Source organism: Suricata suricatta, chromosome 13, assembly GCF_006229205.1.
Source record: "Suricata suricatta isolate VVHF042 chromosome 13, meerkat_22Aug2017_6uvM2_HiC, whole genome shotgun sequence".
Lineage (NCBI taxonomy): Eukaryota > Metazoa > Chordata > Mammalia > Carnivora > Herpestidae > Suricata > Suricata suricatta.
Window position 1 is genome coordinate 35610547 of NC_043712.1, and position 21341 is coordinate 35631887.

The 21341-nt window shown below is 42.3% G+C and overlaps 1 long non-coding RNA gene across 2 annotated transcripts in view; it reads right to left on the minus strand.

The window, feature by feature from the left end:
• Positions 1-361: 361 nt before the first annotated feature.
• Positions 362-21341, minus strand: part of LOC115276883 — a 38157-nt gene continuing 17177 nt past the window's right edge. The window contains exons 2-4 of one of the 2 annotated variants that reach the window (XR_003902118.1): positions 11509-11604; positions 1929-2130; positions 362-588 (exon numbers count right to left, since the gene is read on the minus strand). This is a non-coding gene — a long non-coding RNA (uncharacterized LOC115276883). The remainder of the gene's footprint in view (positions 589-1928; positions 2131-11508; positions 11605-21341) is intronic. The other variant, XR_003902117.1, reaches the window with a different exon arrangement.

A 21341-nucleotide genomic window follows, 5' to 3' on the forward strand; every position in this document is an offset into this window, starting at 1 on the left:
GGCTATCCCCAGATACCCCATATCTGGTGTGCTAATCTGATCCTGAGAATAGCTTAAGAGGGATGATATCGTGGTTGCTGGGAGGGACTGCTAAGGGACCCTGGAGAGCTTCTCTCAAACTGTCATAAAGGAGATACATATAAACCCCTTCTCCACCTCCCTTCGGAGAGCCACGGTTTGTCTCCCCCTTCAATCCTTTTCTCCAGAAATCACCGTGCCAAGAAGCTGAGGGCGCCTAGAGTAGAGGGAGGGGTGTAGGGGTGCAGGGAGAGAGGAGGGGCCTAGTTTCTCTGAGATGAAGGCGACACCTAGTGGTTTCGGGGGGAAATTAAGGACAATGCCATTTTATTCTTAGGTATATTTCTTTATTGAACTCCGGCACAAGCTGTAGGGGTGAATACAAGAAAAGGTGAATACAGCCCTTACCTTTGAGGAGCATGTAGCTGGAATCCATGTCAAAGGGAAGCCCCACAACAACATCTCTTGCCCCAAGTCCAGTAGAAATGGCAGCCTTAGGACTTCTTCAACGCAGAGGGATGGTAACTCCAATTCCAGCTCCTGACACGTCTAGTAAAAAGGGATTTTGTCCTATTTGAGCAAGGAAGTGAAGGATAAGACAGTCAAAAAGGGATAACCCAAAAAGACATGGTTCTAACTTCAGACCACGTCATCCAAATAAATGATATGTTGTAAGCAACTACACATAGCTTAATAAGAAAAACTAATCCAAAATGACATAATCTCTGCCAGAATTGCTGAATGTCAGGGCCATAAGGAATGTTATAAATATATTGTTCAATCGCCTCATTTAAAGATAACTGGAAACGGGGGTCCAAAGCCAACTCAGTCAGTAGAGGATAGGACTCTTGATCTAGGTGTTGTGTGTTCAAGTCCCATTTGGCCGTAGAGCCTACTTAAAAAAATAATAACAGAAAACCAAGTCCAAGAGAGGGAAGCCACTCCTCCCCTAACCCTACATGGCTTTTTAAAGCAGAGACTGGAATCCAGGTAAGCTCTGTATAAATATTCTCAAAGGTGGGGCTCTGTACAGATACCCTGCTAACCCCTGAACTTACCACATAAAGCCATGCTTTATAAGGTAATGGCCACCAAAGACCCAGACAGGTCTCCCTGGAACACCTACAAACCCCAATGAGGACCAACACCACTGTTGCCCAGACTCCCAGACAAGTTCAAGTATATGATAGGTCATTATTCTGAATATTAAGGACAACTATGTTATGTTAGGGGTTAAACTTTCAATCATCTTGCATTTTCCCTCCTCCTTCCAACTAGTCACTAATCCTAAAAAGTGGGAAAGGGCAGGAAAATAAAAGTTAATTACTTAATATAGTTTCTTATTACCATCCAGTAAAAGGTTTTTGTTGTTTTCTTTTTGAGGGCAGGCTGAAAGTATTGTGTGAATGAGAACTTTGGTTATCTGTATATTCCCATTATCCAAGCAATCACTGTCTTATCGATGTGGACGATAAGATTTTGGCTGTATCTGGTGACCCCACCAAAATTCATACAAAACCTGAGAAATCTAAAGACCCTCTTGGCCTGAGCAGCACCAGTGGGGGCCATCCTTCTCTCTGTAGGCTTGGTAGAGCCTCCTGCCACTTCGCAGACACCACCTATCATTTCCTCTAGGATACGGCCAGTCCAAACACCTTATGTCTGATTCAGAACTAAACTGCCCAGCATCAAATCAGCTAGCTGATGGAAGCCACTGCGGTTCCCAAGCTGCCCTGTTCCTCAGTGGAAAGAGGTCCTACCTCCAGTCACACTCAGGCCAAAGGAAGATCAAGACCCTTGCTGGGTTCTGGGACCACCATGGGATCCAAGCTCATGCTAATCCTGTCCACGGGAGGGCCTGATGCTCCAAATTGACTCCCAGTTCAGCACTGACCAGTTTTACAATTTACCTGGTTTCACAGCTAACTCTGAATCTTCAGGTTGGCTCCACACCAGACCATGCCTCCAGATCTACAGGATTCCAGCAAAACAAAAAGCAGCACAAAAAACAAAAAACAAAACAAAACAAAACAAAACAAAAACACCTTCCAGTCTTCTCCCTGCTTGACTGTGATTCTCTCCTGCACACAAGACAGACAAGCCCAAAGGAACCTGCCAACAGAGAACAGGGAAAAGTCAGAGAAATCTAGATAAAGTAAGGCAGAAAAGATACATTTCATAAGCAGCATTTCAATAAAGGGAAAGGAGGAGGCAGTATAAAAAGAGAAACACAGTGAAACATATTGAAGGAAGAGTTTATAAAAATTCTGCATTATTTCTTGTAGCTCCAGCAGGAGAGGGAGAATCCTGAAAACAGGTCAAACTTCAGTTCACTTTCTCATAATATTCAATAGCCTCAAAGAGGTGATATTATTGTTTAAAGGGTCAAGGGTTTTTACTTTGAGTTCACACATCATTTTCTTTTATAATTGGAAAAGGGTTTAAATTTAATATATTTTCAAATCAGATCCCTGATTCTAACTTTCCTGTATGTATTTGGAAAGTTGAACTAGACAATACCCTGAGGGCCAGAAATACTGTTTTTGTGAAAAGACAGTCCACATGGGTGGTTTTTCTATGGATTCCTGAAAAGAAGTTGAATAATTGTCAAGAGAAGCAATGGTGTATGTTTATCTTCATGATTCAAGCTCCAGGTGAACTTTTTTTTTTTAACCTGTCTGCTCCATCAAAGCCTGGACAAGCACCTGTACGCATGCCCAGTGGTTTCCATTGCCCTTCCTCACCTGGCCTGTTTTCCCAGGTACATTTACTGCTTCCCTATGTTCCTAATACCACCCTTCACCATTATTACCAACCCTGGTAATTACTTACCACCCTGTGGGAGGCTCTGATAGCATAAAATCTCAGATAGAATATTCTCGGTTATATTTCCTTCTCCACTCCCCTTAAAAGTCTACTTTTTTTCACAAAATCTTCACTGAGAAAAAGAGGCCAATGTTCCCTCCCCCACAAATATGTCACATAAAAAGAAGCAAAGGAAACATGATCACCACAGCTTCTAGAGAATGGAAATGTATTAATCGCTTCTTAAATCTTTTGCTCTACTTAGAATTTCCCAGAGAAGCCACAGACTGGGAAGAGGAAGAGAAATCTGAAGCAAGATCTGACCAAACTGTACTCTTTTCTGTGCATGGCTGCAATATGTCATGAAAAACCAAAGGAGCAGCTAGCTGGGGGGATGTAGGATTGGTTGGCAGACACATTAAAAGCAGAAAGACCATTCTGAGGTTCTTGGAGAAATGAGAGCATGAAATGCTAAGTGCCTGATCTAGGATGATGGAATAGTAATGGAGAGAGAGAAATAAATATGAGATAATATGAAGGAAGAAACAGCAGAACTTGGTGGCAGACTAGAGGCACAAGATGAAGAGGAAGGAGTCAAAGATTACCTACCCTAAGGCGGGGGTCACGCAAGCAAAGGCCAGGCCTTAAATGTCAATGTGAGAAGCAGCTAGGTGGGGGAGGGGGGTGAGTCGCATGAAGCCCCAGCTCCAACTAAAGTGGGTGCCCCTACCCTGGGATGGAGGCCAGAGTTGCCAGCTGTTACAAGTTTTCCTCTGGACGATTTGAACAGCCTCTGTGACAAGTCTCTGGCCTCCAGTCTCATCTCCCTCCAAGCCATCCTCCATAATGTGTTCAGTTGCCAAAGTGACCTTTTGAAACAAAAACCTAATTATGTCACTTCCCTGCTTAAAATCCGTAAATGGTTCCCCATGGAAAATGTTTTTCAAACTGTTATTTTTAGCAGCAAAACCCTTCCTTCAAATAAAAATGCAAATGTAAAATGGAAGCCCAGCTGCCCAGATGAAGTGGCAGTGGTAGGCCCGGAAAGCAGCGCCCCGCCCTCGGTGCCTTCTCAGACAAGGGCCCCCAGGACCCCGGAGCTCTACCCTTCAAACAAGGGGAGCACAGACTTTCCAGAGTGTACGTATGTAAAGTGGTTTCAAGGAATCCATTTCCAGATGGTCGTCTTCCTTCCGAAAACTGACCTGCCAAAGAATGACCCTGTGCTCACACAATCCTCCTGCTTTATAAAAGAAAGGCATGCCCCTCGCTCATGCCAAATCTAATTATGATGAATTGTTCTAGGGTGTGAAAACTGCTAGGACACCAAGCAAAGGGATATATAAATAAAGATATTGATCTAGGCAAACTTTTAAAGATTAATCAAGGTGCCTTAAACTAATAGGGCTTCCTGCCTTTTCTCACCATATACATATTTCTGTTAAGGGTAAAACAGCATTGGAAATGGCATGTTTAGCCCATGCTGGGATTCTCTACAATCAGCACAGCCAAAGGAGAGCACATTAGTGACTAGTTTGTCTTAAAAGTAACTGGCATACACTAATAGCTGGATTTTACTGTATATAAATCATACCCCAATAACTTGACTTAAGCCAAAAAAATGTAGCTGGAAAGTTCTGCAGGCCACCAAAAAATTCAGATACATTAGGGGCACCTAGGTGGCTCTGTTGGTTAAGAGTCCAACTCTTGATTTCGGCTCAGGTCATGATCTCACAGTTCATGAGTTCAAGCCCCACATTGGGCTCTGTGCTGACAGCATGGAATCTGCTTCGGATTCTCTGTCTTCCGATCTCTCTTTCAAAAATAAAAAAATAAGCATTAAATGGGGCGCCTGGGTGGCTCAGTCGGTTAAGCCTCTGACTTCGGCTCAGGTCAGATCTCACGTTCATGGGTTCGAGCCCCGCGTCAGGCTCTGTGCTGACAGCTAGCTCAGAGCCTGGAGCCTGCTTCCGGTTCTGTGTCTCCTTCTCTCTCTGCCCCTCCCCCTCTCATGCTCTGTCTCTCTCTGTATCAAAAATAAATAAAACATTTTAAAAAAATTTTTTAAATAAGCATTAAAAATTTCAGATAAACTAAATAAAAACCATGAATAAAAAGTTAAGTAACTTATTTAGTGTGCTTTATTTATAAGATAAATATAATCTTATATAATATAATCTTATATATTAAATATATATTATATAAAATAATCTTATATATAATATAAAATAATCTTATATATAATCTAAATAATCTTATATATAGATATATAAAATATAATCTTAACTTTATTGAATCATCATGAAATATTTGTTCTAATTACAGTCAATCCTCAGTTTACTCCAACTTATAAAACAATCAAAATATTCTATCTCCTATTAACAATAGATAAAGGTGCCTGGGTGGCTCAGTCAGTTAAGCATCCAACTTCAGTTCAGGTGATAATCTTGCAGTTCGTGTTCAAGCCCCGCATCAGGCTCTGCACTGGTAGTGCTTGGGATTGTCTCTCTCCCTCTCTCTCTGCCCCTCCCCCCCCAAAATAAACTTAAAAAATATATAAAGATAAACATGGATAATAAATGTGACATTTCAACTTAAAATTGTGTGAGGGGGTTATCATTATTTTAGGGAGCTCACGAGCTCAGAAAAGTTGGAGGTCTGTGGCTCAAAATAACACTCTGAAGGGCCCTTGGCTTGTTCAGTCTGTAGTGTGTGACTATTGATCTCAGGGTTGTGAGTTCAAGCCCCACGTTGGGCACAGAGCTACTTAAAAAAATTAAATAAGGAGTGGCTGGGTGGTTCAGTTGGTTGAGTGTCTGACTCTTTTTTTTTTTTTAATGTTTGTTTATTTTTGAAGGAGAGAGAGACAGAACATGAGCGGGGAGGGGCAGAAAGAGAGGAAAACACAGAATCTGCAGCAGACTCCAGGCTCTGAGCCGTCAGCACAGAGCCTGAGGGGTTTGAACTCATAAGCGGTTAGATTACGACATGAGCCGAAGGCAACCCAGTTGAGCATCCAACTATTGATTTCAGCTCAGGTAATGATCTCACAGTTTCATGAGCTCAATCGAGCCCCTGTCAGGCTCTGCACTGACAGTGTGGAGCCTGCTTGAGAGTCTCTCTCTCTGCTTCTCCCCCTCCATTATTTTAATTAAAATAAAATAACATTTGAATATCAATGACTACATAGTGACTCTTAATCCTACCAGATGTTAGTCCTCCTTGTGCTAATGAATTTTTAAAATATTTGTTAAATGTTTATTTATTTTGAGAGAGAGAGACAGAGACAGAGTGTGAGTGGGGGAGGGGCAGAGTGAGGGAGACACAGAATCCAAAGCAGGTTCTAGGCTCCAGGCTCGGAGCTCTCAGCACAGAGCCTGATGAGAGGCTCCAACTCCCGAACTGCAAGATCATGACCTGCTGAAGCTGGAAGATTAACTGACTGAGCCACCCAGCTACCCCCATCCCTTCTGCTAATAAATATTTTAAATAACAGTACCTTTACTAACCTAAAATGAAATTCATAGATAATATAAGCTATCTATACACATAATTTCAAAACACCAACACAATGACCTAACTATAATATAAAACAGAAATAAAAGGCAATAGCTGGTAGTAAAACAATAGGTATTTTAACACATCAATGATTGGACATAACTCTGATAGAAGACTCAAAGAAGCACTAAGATGTTTGCACCTAAGTACAAGGAATGAGTAAATTAGGATTTACGGGAATTTCAGAAGCCATTCCATTAAAAAAAAATACTAGATTAAACACTAATGTTAGGATAAGTAATAACATACTGAATTTATTTACCTAGGATACCCTACACAAATGCTTGGTGGAACATTTGAGAATCATACTGAACTCAGGAGATCTAAATCATGCAGAACTCAGGGCTTTTGACAACCAAAATGCATTGCCGGTGTTGGAGTACAAAGATTGACAAGATAAAATTCTTACTCTCATGGAATGCATGACCTACTAGGACAGGTAGAAAAGTAAATACCTACTTTAAAATAATATTCTTGAATATGTGGCTCTGTTCTTACATTGCAGTCTAGCGTCTGTGGCTCAACTACTAAACCTCCCATCACCATAGCAATGAAAAATGTCCTACGAATGTCCAAAACACCCCATCCACAAGCAATACCACTGCTGCCCAGAACTGCCGACCTACAGGCTAAAGAACAAGCTCATTAGCCCATCAGGGCCCAGCTCCTCCTCTACAGCCACCGTGCCTAAACTAGATGTTTAGCATCTAGAACTATGTGTAGTTCCCTAAGTGGGCAACATTAGTCCATGCCCATGGGTTTTCCAACAGCGTAAATGTCTTCTCTTCCCTTGCCTCTGACTAGCCACTCATCTTTGAGGCCTTGTAGGCCACTTTTTATAACGCTTACTACGTTATTTTTAAAGTGGGTAGTTACTTTTTTTTTTTTAATGCTTTTTACTTATTTTTGAGAGACAGAGAGAGACAGCACGAGCAGGGGAGGGTCAGAGAGAGAAGGAGACACAGAATCTGAAACAGACTCCAGGCTCTGAGCTAGCTGCCAGCACAGAGCCCGACACGGGGCTTGAACCCACAAACCGTGAGATCATGACCTGAGCCAAAGCCGGATGCTTAACCGACTGAGCCACCCAGGCACCCCTAAAGTGGGTAGTTACTTTCTACCTATCCCACTAGACTGTGAATTCCATGAGGTAAAGAATTCTATCATGTTCAATATTTGTACCTCAACACCAACGATACATTTTTAGATATCAAATAAATGTTTTCTCAGTGAATAAACTACAGTACAGATGAAGGGATTCACTTTACAAGAAAAGGAATTATTTCCTCCAAACCGCAGGGAAAGATGGAATAATGGATTCAAGGTTGGAACCAGTGATAGGTAAATTTAACTTCTTTGTTGAGCACTGAACTCATTTGGGCAGAAACATAACCTCCCACCCTATCACAGTCTTGATCTGTGCCATGACAAATGTCTTCTTCCCCCTCAACAGCATGGACAGATTCTATAACTCTCTGTTCCCTTTTGGTTTTTTAAAACTCAATCCAACCCAACTGTTTTAAAAGCCCATCTCAGGTCCAATGAGAACTCATCTTCACCCCTCCTCCAGCCCAAGCTTCAGCTGTGACTTAAGGAACCTGAAGCTGGGAGGACATTATGGTCCCTTCTGTGGCTTCTCTTCCTCCTCTGCTAGTTCTCTAGAAGGTTCTCTAGAAAGGTTCTAGCTCTTCAGAGCCTGGGAACCACGAGGAGAGCAGAGAGGAAAGAAATAACTCTTTTCACTAAACGAGGTAGTTATTGCAAACCACTGCTGGCTGCGGATGACAAGTCATTCCAGCCTGTTGTTTGGCAGATATCAAAATGCCAGATCTCTGATGGGGTGCTTGTCTGAGTTCTTTACAAGGTCCTGTGAGGCCTTTCCACGGAGTTGTGCCCTAGTGTAGACAGTCACTTCCTTTAACCCTTCTCACTTCTTGTCTGAGCTACCAGTAAGACGTCTGAAGCCCCCCTGTCTCAGGGTCCCTTTGACCACAAGAAATGAATATATCCTTGATAAGTCAAAGAGAAGGAATACAAGCTTCTCAAATACATGCAGAGTTGAACAAATCCACTGTTTGAACAGAGAGTCTAACCAAGAAATGAGAAATCAGTCCTTCCTTTATGTAGACTCTCTTTGATAGATACCTTCTTGCTTGGTGTAGGGGCAAAAGGAGGGGTAAGTACTTCCTGCTGGGCTTCTGACTCCCTTGAGTCATCTTATATCTTAACATAGACTGAGAACGAGGTGGGGTGATGAGGATGGGTGGGGTTAGTGGTTGGAAGTCCCAGGGCCAGATCTGCTACCTCTTGGTAAGCCCTGGAGATGGTGACTGACCCCAATTATTAGCAACATTCTAGAGCATGTGTTACTTAGTATTTCTTTGTCCCCCTCTCTGGACCCTAGTCACCAGTTCCAGGGCAAAAATAAAGATTCAGCTCAGTATCTTCTACAATATACTGAAATGAACGAAAGCTTGTATGAAATCAGCTCAGCTGCATTCCAAAAAGAGGAGGCAAGGTCATCTTCTGAGTGAAAGGACCAGGAATTAAAAGTCCAGGTGGAATAAAGAAGACAGAGACAGACTGTGGACAGAACATCAGAAAAAAGCTATAGATAATTTCTCCCTAATAATAAAAAAAGGCACATATACATATTACACAGAGAAGTTTGCTTATCATTTCAGGGGCACAATGATCCCAGCTCTCCTAAAATATCTGAAGGAGCCAAAGGACCCCAGATTAACAAGTTTTAGGCTAAGAGAAAGCCAACCAAGGAGGTAATGGTTCATTGTTTGTATATGTAGGAAGAAGGAGTGGTATTTATGCAAATACTAAAGGTCAGACATTTAGAGACATGCATAAACCCAGAAGAAGTCCATGCCAGATGCCAGTTTCTGAATGCATCTCTCTTTTTTTTTTAATGTTTATATATTTTTGAGAGACAGGGCGTGAGCGGGGGAAGGGCAGAGAGAGGAGACACAGACTCTGAAGCAGGCTCCGGGCTCTGAGCTGTTAGCACAGAGCCCAACGCGGGGCTCAAACCCACGAACCGCGAGATCATGACCTGAGCCGAAGTCGGCCGCTTAACCAAATAAGCCATCCAGGCACCCCTGAATGCATCTTTTAAATGTTGGCTTATTTTTGAGAGAAAGAGAGGGAGAGAGAGCGTGTGAGTGCACATGCCCTGTGAGGGAGGGGCAGAGAGAGATGGGGACAGAGGATCCGAAGCGGGCTCTGTGCTGACAGCCACTAGCCAGACGCAGGGCTTGAACTCATGAACTGTGAGATCATGACCTGAGCCAAAGATGGATACTTAACCCACTGAGCCACTCAGGCGCCCCTCTAAATGCAGTTGAGCCACCCAGGCGCCCCTAATCCAAACTATTCTGATTATTTAACACGATTTAACTTGTTTTTCAGTATCATGCCATGATATAGCCTTCTATATAGTAAATATAACAAATAATTGAGGGACTTCAGAAAAAGGGCCAAGTATTTGATTATGCCTTAAAATACAGATGTTGGAGTAGAAATTAGTAACACTGATTGCCTCCCTAAGGGTAATGAGGTATATAAGGGACGAGATGGGAAGGAGATGTTTTCATTATACATCATTTTGTACTTCTTTAACTCTGTAACATGTGTAAATATTATTCAAAAATTTTAGTTGAAAATTAATATTAATCATAAACAAGTATAAAAATATAAGACATTTTATTTTAAAGATTTTAAAGAAATATTTTTTCAGTGATTTATTTCACTGCAATTTTATTTTTTATTTTATTTTATTTTATTAAATAGTTTTATTTTTATTCTTTTTTATTTAAAAAAAGTGTTACGGTTTTTATTTATTTTTGAGAGACAGAAAGAGACAGCATGAGCAGGGGAGGGTCAGAGAGAGAAGAAGTCACAGGATCTGAAGACAGGCTCCAGGCTCTGAGCTAGCTGTCAGCACAGAGCCTGACATGGGGCTCAAACCCACAAACGGTGAAATCATGACCTGAGCCAAAGTTGGATGCTTAACCGACTGAGTCACCCAGGCGCCCCAAGAAATATTTTGTTTGAAAGATATTTTTTTTAATTTTTTAATGTTTTTATTTATTTTTGATACAGAGAGAGATAGAACATGAGAGGGGGAGGGACAGAGAGAGAAGGAGACACAGAACTGGAAGCAGGCTCCAGGCTCTGAGCTAGCCATCAGCACAGAGCCTGACACAGGGCTCGAACCTACACACGTGAGATTTGACCTGAGCCGAAGTCGGAGGCTTAACCAACTGAGCCACCCAGGCGCCCCTTAAAGATATTTTAAAGAAAGGCAATGGGACATCAAAGAGAAAGATGACATTTCCTTAATGATGAGTCCCCTCATAACTGCACTAGAATTTTTTAAATATTAGAGTGTAAAATGGAGACATCAGAGCTGCTATGGACTAAATGTTTGTATCCTCCCTAATTCACATATTGAAATCCTAACTTCCAAGGTGATGATATTAGGAAGTGGGGGCCTTTGGCAGGTGACAAGGTCGTGAGAGTAAGCCCTCACGAGTTGGAGTAGTGTCTTTATAAAATAGACCCCAAAGAGCTCCTTAACCCATGTGAGGACACAACAAAAAGACTATTGTCTATGAGGAAGCATGTCCTCATCAGACATGGAATCTGCTGGCACCTTGATCTTGGACTTCCCAGCCTCCACAACTGGGAAAAATACATTTTTGTTGTTTATAAGCACCAGGCTAAGGTAGTGTGTTACAGCAGCCTGAATGAACTAAGACAAGAGCTAAGAGGCTTTTCCTGGAAACCAGCAATTTGGGACAAAAAGATAATAATAAAGTATTATAGGAAGTATACTCCAAGATGAGCAGATCTTAGAGTTAGGACTAGAATGTTTTATAAGGAATGGGTATCTAAAAAACACCTCTTCAAACATGATTTAGATATAATTTCACGTATAATGTGATAAAAACAAAGATTCGTTGGGGTATCTCTGGCCCAAGAATAAAGCCATGAAAACAGTTTGACTTTCCACAAAGCAAATCTTGACCAAACACTAGATAAGATGAACGATAAGGCTGATTTAGACTCTTCCTTGAGGCCTGAGGCCGATTATTAAGGCACATATGTACGTACATCCATAGTCGGACAAGACTAGGGCTCTATGTATGACGGCAGGACCTCCATGTGAGTAGATGAGTCTGTCATTGTCCCCAAACACCTGCTAGGTCCCTGAAAGAGAAAAATGGAGTGGTAATGTGATGCCAGCCTCTCCCACCAAATGACAGCTGGAACATCTTTCATCAACCACTGAGAACGACACTGTCTCACAAAAAGCGCATAGAAGGTTGCCCAACATTTAAGATTCAGAAGAACCCTGATGTGCTTTTCTTTCACATCTAAGCTTTAACACTAAACTGACAGGGGTCAAATAAATGGATTCCAGCTCTCCAGACTGAAACCCACTTACAAGGAAAATACATGTAAATTGTACTTTGTAAGTGGTAAAGCACTGTACACATGTTAATTATTATGGTAATTATTAGGAATATTCCCCACCCAAATAATGAACTTGCCCTCACCATGGGCAGCTTGAGGTCATATTCTGGAATGTGAAATGTTTTAAAAGAAATGAGTTTGTTTGTTTTTATAACATTGTGCAAAGATTTCCAATTTTTTTTCTCTTTTCATTAAAAGGATGAGAAGAGGAGCCAGTCAGTGACCCATAACTAAAAAGAGATTAGAAACTGTGAAATTCAGTTCAATATAACAAATATTTATTGAGGGACCCTCAAAAGAAACAGTTATGTCAGAATGTAGTCCCCCGTCTCACCCACCCTTAAGAAGCGTACTCACTAGGAAGAGACAAATGCTCATTTATGTGGCAAAGTGATTATGTGATTATGTGAGGTAGGAATGAGGTGCTCCTTCCCGCTCTCACTGGCTGGCTGAGCTACACCAGTCAGTCCGTACTGTTTCTTAACAGATCCACTCCTCTCCCTCTCCAGGGAGGCTGAGTCCTCAGCGTTGAGTCCCTGCTGAATTCAGTCCATGAAAGGTATTGGCAGAAAAGACTGGAGTCCGAAGGAAGCAGGAAGCCAAAATTTTCTTCACCTTCTCCCTGTCTCAGCCAGCATCTCTGACAGAAGCTGTGTCACACTGAAGACTGCGGCCGCCCTAGGATGGCCCTCCAAAGTTCCAGCTGCTAACGTATCCTGGCCTCTGGGCTTCCTCTCCTTGTTCCTTCAGTCTAGGGATGACAGCAAAGTCCTGCTGTTGTTAGTCTCTGGTTTGCCTCACCTCCCCTTGAATGGCTTCTCAGCTCTTTCTTCACTTTTATAGCTAATTCTCTGGATGAAATTATCTCTGGTTTAAACATTTAGAGTGATTTCTGCTTTCCTGGCTCAACCCTAAATGTGGCAGCTAAATCAAAAATGAATTTATGAGTGGGCAACTTGGGTGGCTCCATCAGCTGAGCGTCCAACTTCAGCTCAGGTCATGATCTCACAGTTCTTGAGTTCGAGCCCCACTTCGGGCTCTGTGCCAACAGCTCAGAGCCTGGAGCCAGCTTTGGATTCTGTCTCCCTCTCTCTCTCTGCCCCTACCCTGCTCATGTTATCTCTCTCTCTCTCAAAAATAAATAAACATTAAAAACAAAATTTTTAAAATGAATTTATTAGTATCGAAGGCAAAGACCCTGATACCAAAATCTGCTAAATTCAAAGGGAACTACTATCAGTGTGAGTCCAGATGAGTTATACAGAGAAGTGCAGAGACAGATTGATTTTCCTCTTCTCTCAAAAGAACAGAGGAGAGAAAAAGGATTTGGGGAAAAGAGAGAGAAGGGAGCATTATGTATTTCCTACTTCCCTATGGAGATAGGGATGTTGACAAGGACCAAATTGAATCCCTCTTTAAAATCTGGGATGAGTTAAAGAATGGACCTGCACAGGGCCAGGCTAAGGGCTTTAGAACCCCAAACACTGAAAGATTATGGTATTCCTTCCCCATGCCAATATAAATAAAAGCAATCCTTTACACTTACAATGTGTGTTTTTTAAGTTTATTTACTTATTTTGAGAGAGAGAGAGCATGAGCAGGGGAAGGGCAGGGAGAGAGGGAGAGAGAATCACAAGCAGGTTCCACACTCCCAGCACAGAGCCTGATGTGGGACTCGAACTCATGAATCATGAGATCATGACCTGAGCTGAAATCAAGAGGCAGACGCTTAACCGACTGGGGCACCCAGGCACCCCTTAAGTGCAAGGAAGTATAAAAAATTCTTATTTGTTTTCAAAGTAAATTACTTCCACATTTTAAAAAACATATCAAAATCCTATCCTCTAAATCTATTTGTTGGCCCTGCTTTGCTGGGACCGGAAGCACACATGAAGTCTGCCCTTTGGGTCATCCAGTGCAGCCTGCCTGGTCCAGAGCTCCAGCGGCCAGCCTCTTGGTGATGATGCATGTCTTTCTATGTGGGCGCAGGGTGGTCTCCTGAGGACCCAGGAGTGGAGAAAAGGGACTCTTAAGTTCACATGGGCCCAGAGGAGCTGTGAGATTTTTTTTTAATGTTTTATTTATTTTAGAGAGAGAGACAGAGAGAGAGAGAGAGAGAGAGAGAGAGAGAGAGAGAGAGAGAGAGAGAGACAGTGTGAGCAGGGGAGGATCAGAGAGAGAGGGAGACACAGAATCCGAAGACAGGCTCCAGGCTCTGAGCTAGCTGTCAGTACAGAGCCTGACGCGGGGCTCGAACCCACAAACCACGAGATCATGACCTGAGCAGAAGCCAGATGCTCACCTGACTGAGTCACCCAGGTGCCCCACTGTGAGATTGAGAAGCGAAGGTGAACTGGTGTGCCAACCCTAAGGGTCTCTGAAAGAACAAGAGAATGTGCAGGGGTCACCTCCTGGTGGTGAGGTTTACAGTGGACATGTTTCCAAGGGGTTATCCATGTATGGAAAAAGCTAATGCACATCCATCAAAATTATCATCACCCCTGGGCCATCTTCTAAGAACCAACTGTGGAGGAGGGGAGAGCACAACAAGCTGTTGCGGAGAGAGGAAACAACTAAGATGAGACCAATAGCAAGAGTACAAGTCTCCCCATTAGGACTGAGCTGTGTACAAGTTCTGACAGAACCAAATAGGCACGGAACAGGCAGAAAGTCCAGAGATGGAGCTTTGAATTGGACTGAGAGTTATAAATCATGAATCACAGTTTACACACACACACACACACACACACACACACACACACACACACTGAATTGAACCAAATATATTTGAAAGGTACAACATTAAGCTTGCCTCTATCAGTTGTAAAAACAAAAGTTAAAATCTCTGCATTTCCAAATCTGTGACTACATGACTATGTATTTATCCACATCCATGGTTTCAGCTAGTGCTTGAGGTTAATAATGCCTAGATTTCCATCTCTAGCTTTACTTGTCTTCAGGCTCAGGTGATTGTTTCCTTCTGCCAACAATACACTCTTCACTCCTATTCCATGTTTCACATCTTCGAATCCTAACACTTCAAGGTCTGGTTCAAGTGCTGCCTTCTGTAGAGAGCTGCCTTTCACCTGAAACTTCACAGTGTTTCATCCATCTCTACCATGGAGCCTTTCACTTTCTGACTCATATACGAGCAATATGGGTACATCTCATTCCTCCTGCCAGGTAGTAAGCTACTTGAAAACAGAAGACATGCTTTATCCATTTTTTAATCTCCTTAACACCTACAGTACTTGTTGATAGGAAGAACACTATCCTTCAGAGTCTAGATGATTACTCCTAAGATGATACCTTTTAAAACTGATCCTGAAACTGCACTTAAAAAAATTTTTTTTAATTTTTTTCAGGGTGAGGGAGGGGCAGAAAGAGAGGGAGACACTGAACCTGAAGAGGCTTTGGGCTCTGAGTTGTTAGCATAGAGCCTGACATGGGGCTCAAACTCACGAGCTACAAGATCATGACCTGAGCCAAAGTCAAACGCTTAACCACTGAGTCACCCAGGCACCCCAGGTGACCCTTAAAACTACACTTTTAATGCTGCTTTCAGTTTGAGAAGTCACTTAAGAAAATTAGTCTCAAAAAACAAAATCAGTCTCACCAATAATTATTGCTAATATTTGTTTTGCGCCATATGCCAACTACTGAGCCTGAACATTGCATCTAGTATCTCATTTAATCTGCCTAACAATCCTCTATGGCTGATACTATTATAGTTCCCATTTGGTAAAGACACTGAGGACTAGAGATATTAACCAATTGCCTAAGACTACCCAGTGAGTGACAGAACTGGAATATGACCACTTCAGAGTCACAACTACATTCAGTCAAAATTAATGTTACTCAGGGGTGCCTGGGTGGCTCCGTCACTTGAGCACCTGACTCCTGATTTTGACTCAGGTCATGATCTCACAGTTCATGGGATCAAGTCCCACATAGGGCTCCATGCTGACAGCTCAGAGCCTGGAGCCCGCTTCGGAATCTACGTCTCCCTGTCTCTCTCTGCCCATCCCCCTGCTAGTGTTCTGTCTTTTCCTCAAAAAAAAAAAAAAAAAGGAAACATTTTAAAAAAATAAATAAAATATGTAATGAGCCCAATTTCATCAAAAATACACACACGCACACACACATACAGACACACACATACATATATACAGAGTAGAAACCTGGAACAGTATAAATCAAATGTTGAGAATGGCTATCTCTTGGGGGATGGTATGGTTTAGAATTTTATATATCACTGTATTTTCAATTATATGTATTATTTTTATACATATAAGAAATAATAAGAAAAAAACTATGAGATTTTTAAAAAGATACAAGAAATGAAAGTGTATCAAAAGATTTTTGGGGTGGGTTTTTTTTTAAATGTTTTATTTATTTTTGATACAGAGAGAGACAAAGCATGAGAGGGGGAGGGGCAGAGAGAGAAGGAGACACAGAACCAGAAGCAGGCTCCAGGCTCTGAGCTAGCTGTCAGCACAGAGCCCGACGTGGGGCTCGAACCCACAAACGTGAGATCTGACCTGAGCCGAAGCCGGAGGCTTAACTGACTGAGCCACCCAGGCGCCCCTGGGGTGTTTTTTTTTAAGTAGCCTTCATGCCCAGCAAGGAGCCCAACCCTGGGGGTGAACTCACAACCCTGAGATCAAGACCTGAACTGAGATAAAGAGTTCAATGCTTAACTAATTGAGCCATCCAGGTGCACCCCTCCCAAATAATTTGATTTTTTAAAACTGAAATAGGGACGTCTGGGTGGCTCAGTAGGTTAAGCATCCAGCTTCAGCTAAGGTCATGATCTCATGGTTTGTGGGTTCGAGCCCTGCATCAGGCTCTGTGCTGACAGCTCAGAGCCTGGAACCTGCTTCAGATTTTGTGTCTCCCTCGCTCTCTGCCCCTCCCCAAATCATGCTCTGTTTCTCTATCAGTAATAAATAAATATTAAAAAATTTAAAATAAATAAAATAAAATAAAATTGAAATAGGTCTGCAGTTTCCATTTAACAAATATGTCAGTCAAGGGGCACCTGGGTGGCTCAGTCACCGACTGAGCCTCCGACTTTGGCTCGTGTCATGATCTCACGTTCGTAGGTTCAAGCCCCACGTCAGGCTCTGTGCTGACAGCTTCCGATTCTGTGTCTCCCTCTCTCTCTGCCCCTCCCTGCTCATGCTCTGTCTCTCTCTGTTTCAAAAATAAATAAAACATTAAAAAAAAAAACCAAGTACACCAGTCAAAATTGATGGAGATTTTATATATAAACTACCAGTGTATTTATTCAAAACACTTAATGCCTCTTTTATGCAACACCACCACAGTTAGTGTAGAGCTCAATAAATGTTGTTGGATGTAATAATCTAGTGTAAGATTTTTATAAATAATCAGGATGAGGTTGGACACCTGGGTGGCTCAGTTGGTTAAGTGTCCGACTTCAGCTCAGGTTATGATCTTGTGGCTCATGAGCTCAATCCTGTGTTGGGTTCTGTGTTGACGGCTTGGAGCCTGCTTTGGATTCTGTGTAACCTTCTCTCTCTGGCCCTCCCCCACTCATTCATTCTCTCTCTCTCTTAAAAATGAGCATTTAAAAAAAGGGTAATTAGGATTAAGAGAAACACAGAGAAGCTCCTGGTTTACAGCTGACAGTTAAGCTCCTCTGTTTAGATTTCAGTCATATCTGACACTGCTAACCACCACCTTGCTCTTGAAGCTCTCGTGACTTCTGCCACAGTACATCTGCCTGGTCACGCTCCCACCTCAGTGTCCACTAATCTCTGACTGTGGTGAAGATCCTCTTCCTCCTCTGAACTGTGAGCTTCCTCCCCTCTCCCCACGCCCTGGGCCTCAGCTTTCTGCATTCTTCTTTCTAGGCTCATTTCCTTGGTGAGTTCACCCGCAGTCATGGCATCATCACCTGTCACCTCACTGTAGATAATTTCTGGCGGAACATGACCTTGTTTCATTGGGTGTGGACATGTGTGCTGTCACTGTTACATATAGAAGGTATTTTGGTATTGTGCAACAGTAATGGTTAGAATTTTACACAACTCACCAAGGAAAAGATTGCTTGGCGGATCTGAGGAAGAGTTGTTGCCATCAATGGCGGTGAACTCTTTCCCCCACCTCATAAAGTAAACCAAATAAAAATACATAAATAGAAAAAAAGTCAGCAAAGCAGGTGTTTAAAATTCTCAGGTTAATGGTATACCTTGTTTGGGGAAGGGATAAACTAAGTAAATGAATTAATTGACCAACAGAAAAAAATTTTTAAGGCCCTAGATTCCACATTTATAAAACTCACTTAAATAAGAAAGTATGTATTTTTATTAATCACATCTTTGTTTTACTATTTTTCTGGCAGTCTGTCCTAGTCAGCTGATCACATTACTCTTGTGGACAGCTTCAAGACAATCTTCTAACTGCCTCCTTCCCCTTCCAAGCAGATTTCTGCTCTTGAGCTTCTCTTCTATGAAACTGTAACCCACAGAAGGCTTGCAAATTCTAAATAAGACCCAAGGTATGTTAATCATAAACCCTGAAATAAGCTAAGGGCTACAGGCATTTCTCAGACCCAATACCCAGAGCAAAGAGGTTACAGACTTTTAGAATAGAAAGATTTTTTTAATTAATTTTTGACTACTCTCAGCAGGAAAGAAAGAAAGCACATGGTAGAAAGCTCCACAGAATATTACTCCATTGGAAAGGTCATCAAAACCCTTAAGACCATGAGCAAGACTAGGCCCAGATACAAGCTCAGAATAATAGCAATAAAAGCCAAGATTCACTGAAGGTTAGAACCAGCCTTAACATCTAGCTAATAAATATGCTCAGACAAGCAAGACAGGAAAAAAGGAGATGACTGAGGAAAACAAAAATTCTAAGGCTTAGTTAGGACCACTAACACCTCTAGATACCTAGGCCTATAATCCTGGGCCATACTCTGTGGTGACTGCTTATTAGGTACATAAAGAGGCAGCTTTTGCGGCTTGCCAGCTACGCAGAGGGGTTATTAGAAGTATGTATATATGGGAGTTACTCCTCACAAAGGGAGAGCTAGCCACACTACACCAAAGATCAAGAACCAAGGGTAATGAATTAGGCATCAGAATAAGTGGCAGAGACAGAAAAAAAAAAAAAGGTGAGGATCGGCTTCTAGGAAGTGTTAGAATGTAACAAAATTTGTAGGATGGTTCAGGTCCATAGACTGGGATTTACCTGGATCTTGCTGAACCTCACCAGGTTAAAGGCAGAGCTCTGAAGGTATCACATCTGCATGGGCGCTTTCTCCATCCTCTTCACCCCTGCTACCTGCTAGAGTCCAGGTTCCTCCAGACGTGACAGGCAGAAGGCTGCCACATTATTAGGGAGATACTCAAGGTGTTTGGGAGCTTCAGGTCTGCTCCTCTGATCCTTGGGAGCCCACCCATCCTAGACAATATTATAGGTAATTTCAGCAGCACCAGGAGTCCAGCCAAACACTCTGGCATTTCTCTACAATAGACTGTAGTGGTACGCCTTCCGTGACACCAAACTGTAGGTTTCTCCCAAACACCCACCTGGCAACTCTGTCTCTTACTGACTCTTCTTTCTCTACCTGTTCCTTGGGTTGATTAGTTTGAGGCTTTATGCCAAATATTCTTTTTTTCCTCCATTCAACTCTCTCAATAATTATATCTATACCCATGTGCTGGGAGCTGATCTTCATCACCCACCTGATGGCAAAGTCCAGGGGGTTGAAAAGAGAAGACCGCAAAGCGGTTCTCTAGAAGTGACGCTACAGACACCCCTTCCTCTAATTAATCAGCTTATTTTTCTTATTGGGTCTTTCCAGTCACCGATATATAGTCTACAAATTTACAGAATAAAAAAAGGGGAGATGTCAGGAGCCAACCTTCATCACCCACCTAATGGCAAAGCCCAGGGGGCTGACAAGAGAAGACAGCAAAGCAGTTCTCTGGAAGCGAAGCTACCGATACCCCTTCTAATCAATCAGCTTATTCAATCAGCTCAAACTTTTCTTACTGGGCCTCCCTGTAACTTAGCAATCTTGCGTCACTGCTTTTCTACTTCAAAGAATTAATCTTTAATCTTACTATTTCTATGCCTGACCATAGACATGCCAAAATATGTATAGTCCAATAATACTCTGTGCTTTCTCCATAATACTTTTCAATGTTTATTTATCATTTATTTAGAGAGAGAGAGGGAGGGAGGGAGAGAATCCCAAGCAGGGTCCACACTGGAACCCACTCGGGGCTCAATCTCATGAACTGTGAGATCATGACCTGACCTAAAATCAGGAGTCAGATGTTTAACTGACTGAGCCACCCAGGCACAATGCAGTTAATCATTAAGGGCACTTTGAAGAAAAACATGCCCCTGTAGAAGGTTACAGTGGGCAGTTACCAAGAAAGCAGTCATGCTCCAATTTCTCTAAAGAATAGGCTCTACCAGTTTCAGTTAGCTCTACCAGTTTTGGCTCAAACAATTGGAATAATAATATAAAAAAATAACTAGCCCTCTAGCTTGTCAGGCATAGAAATAGTAAGATTAAAGATTAATTCTTTTAAGTAGAAAAGCAGTGACTCAAGGAAACAACCAGAAATTTTTCTCACGGATGAATTCCCTGAGAACTTTCTGAGAGTAAAAACAATAGCTTGACGCAAACATATAGGAAGTAGAAAGCATATATAAGCTTGCTGAAGAATCAATAAACTGCCCAGACGGGCTCACCTGAGCTGTCTGTGTCCATTCCTTCGCGCCGCCAGTCCTCCTTTGGGATTCCCCTGGACCGGTCACAGCAGGACTCTGGCACCCATGCATAACTCCAATAACTATTCCTATATGCCAAGCAGGGACTGCCAATCCATTTCTGTCACCTCCAAATTAATATATTCAATTGCTTACTGGACCTCTTCACTTGATGGACTTGCAAGCACTTCAAATTCAATGTCCAAAATCAGACACATGATTTTCCCCCCAAATATCTTCCCACACCAAAGTTCTCTGGTTCAGTAACTGGCACCATGATCCAACTACATGCTGAAGCTCAAAACCTCAAAGTCATCCCTGAATTCTCATCTCCCTCAATGTCCACATCTAAGTCTTGCTGAATATACCTCCAAAATATGTCCTCAAATCTATGTGATTCTCCACTGTGCTACCCCACATGGTGCAAACCACTATCATCTTTCACCTGAACCAATGTAGCTGTCCTTTAACTTGTTTCCCAGACTCCAGTGTTGGTCCTCTCCAATCTGTCTACAAAACAGTCATAATGCAGTGTTGGCCAAGTCACTCCTCTGTGTAAAACCCTTAACTGGTATCCCCTTTAATTGTTTTAAGCTTATTTATTTTATTTATTTTTGATAGAGAGAGTGAGCAGGGGAAGGAGCAGGGGGTGGGGGTGGACAGAGAGAGGGAGAGAGAGAGAATCCCAATCAGGTTTCACACCGTCAGCG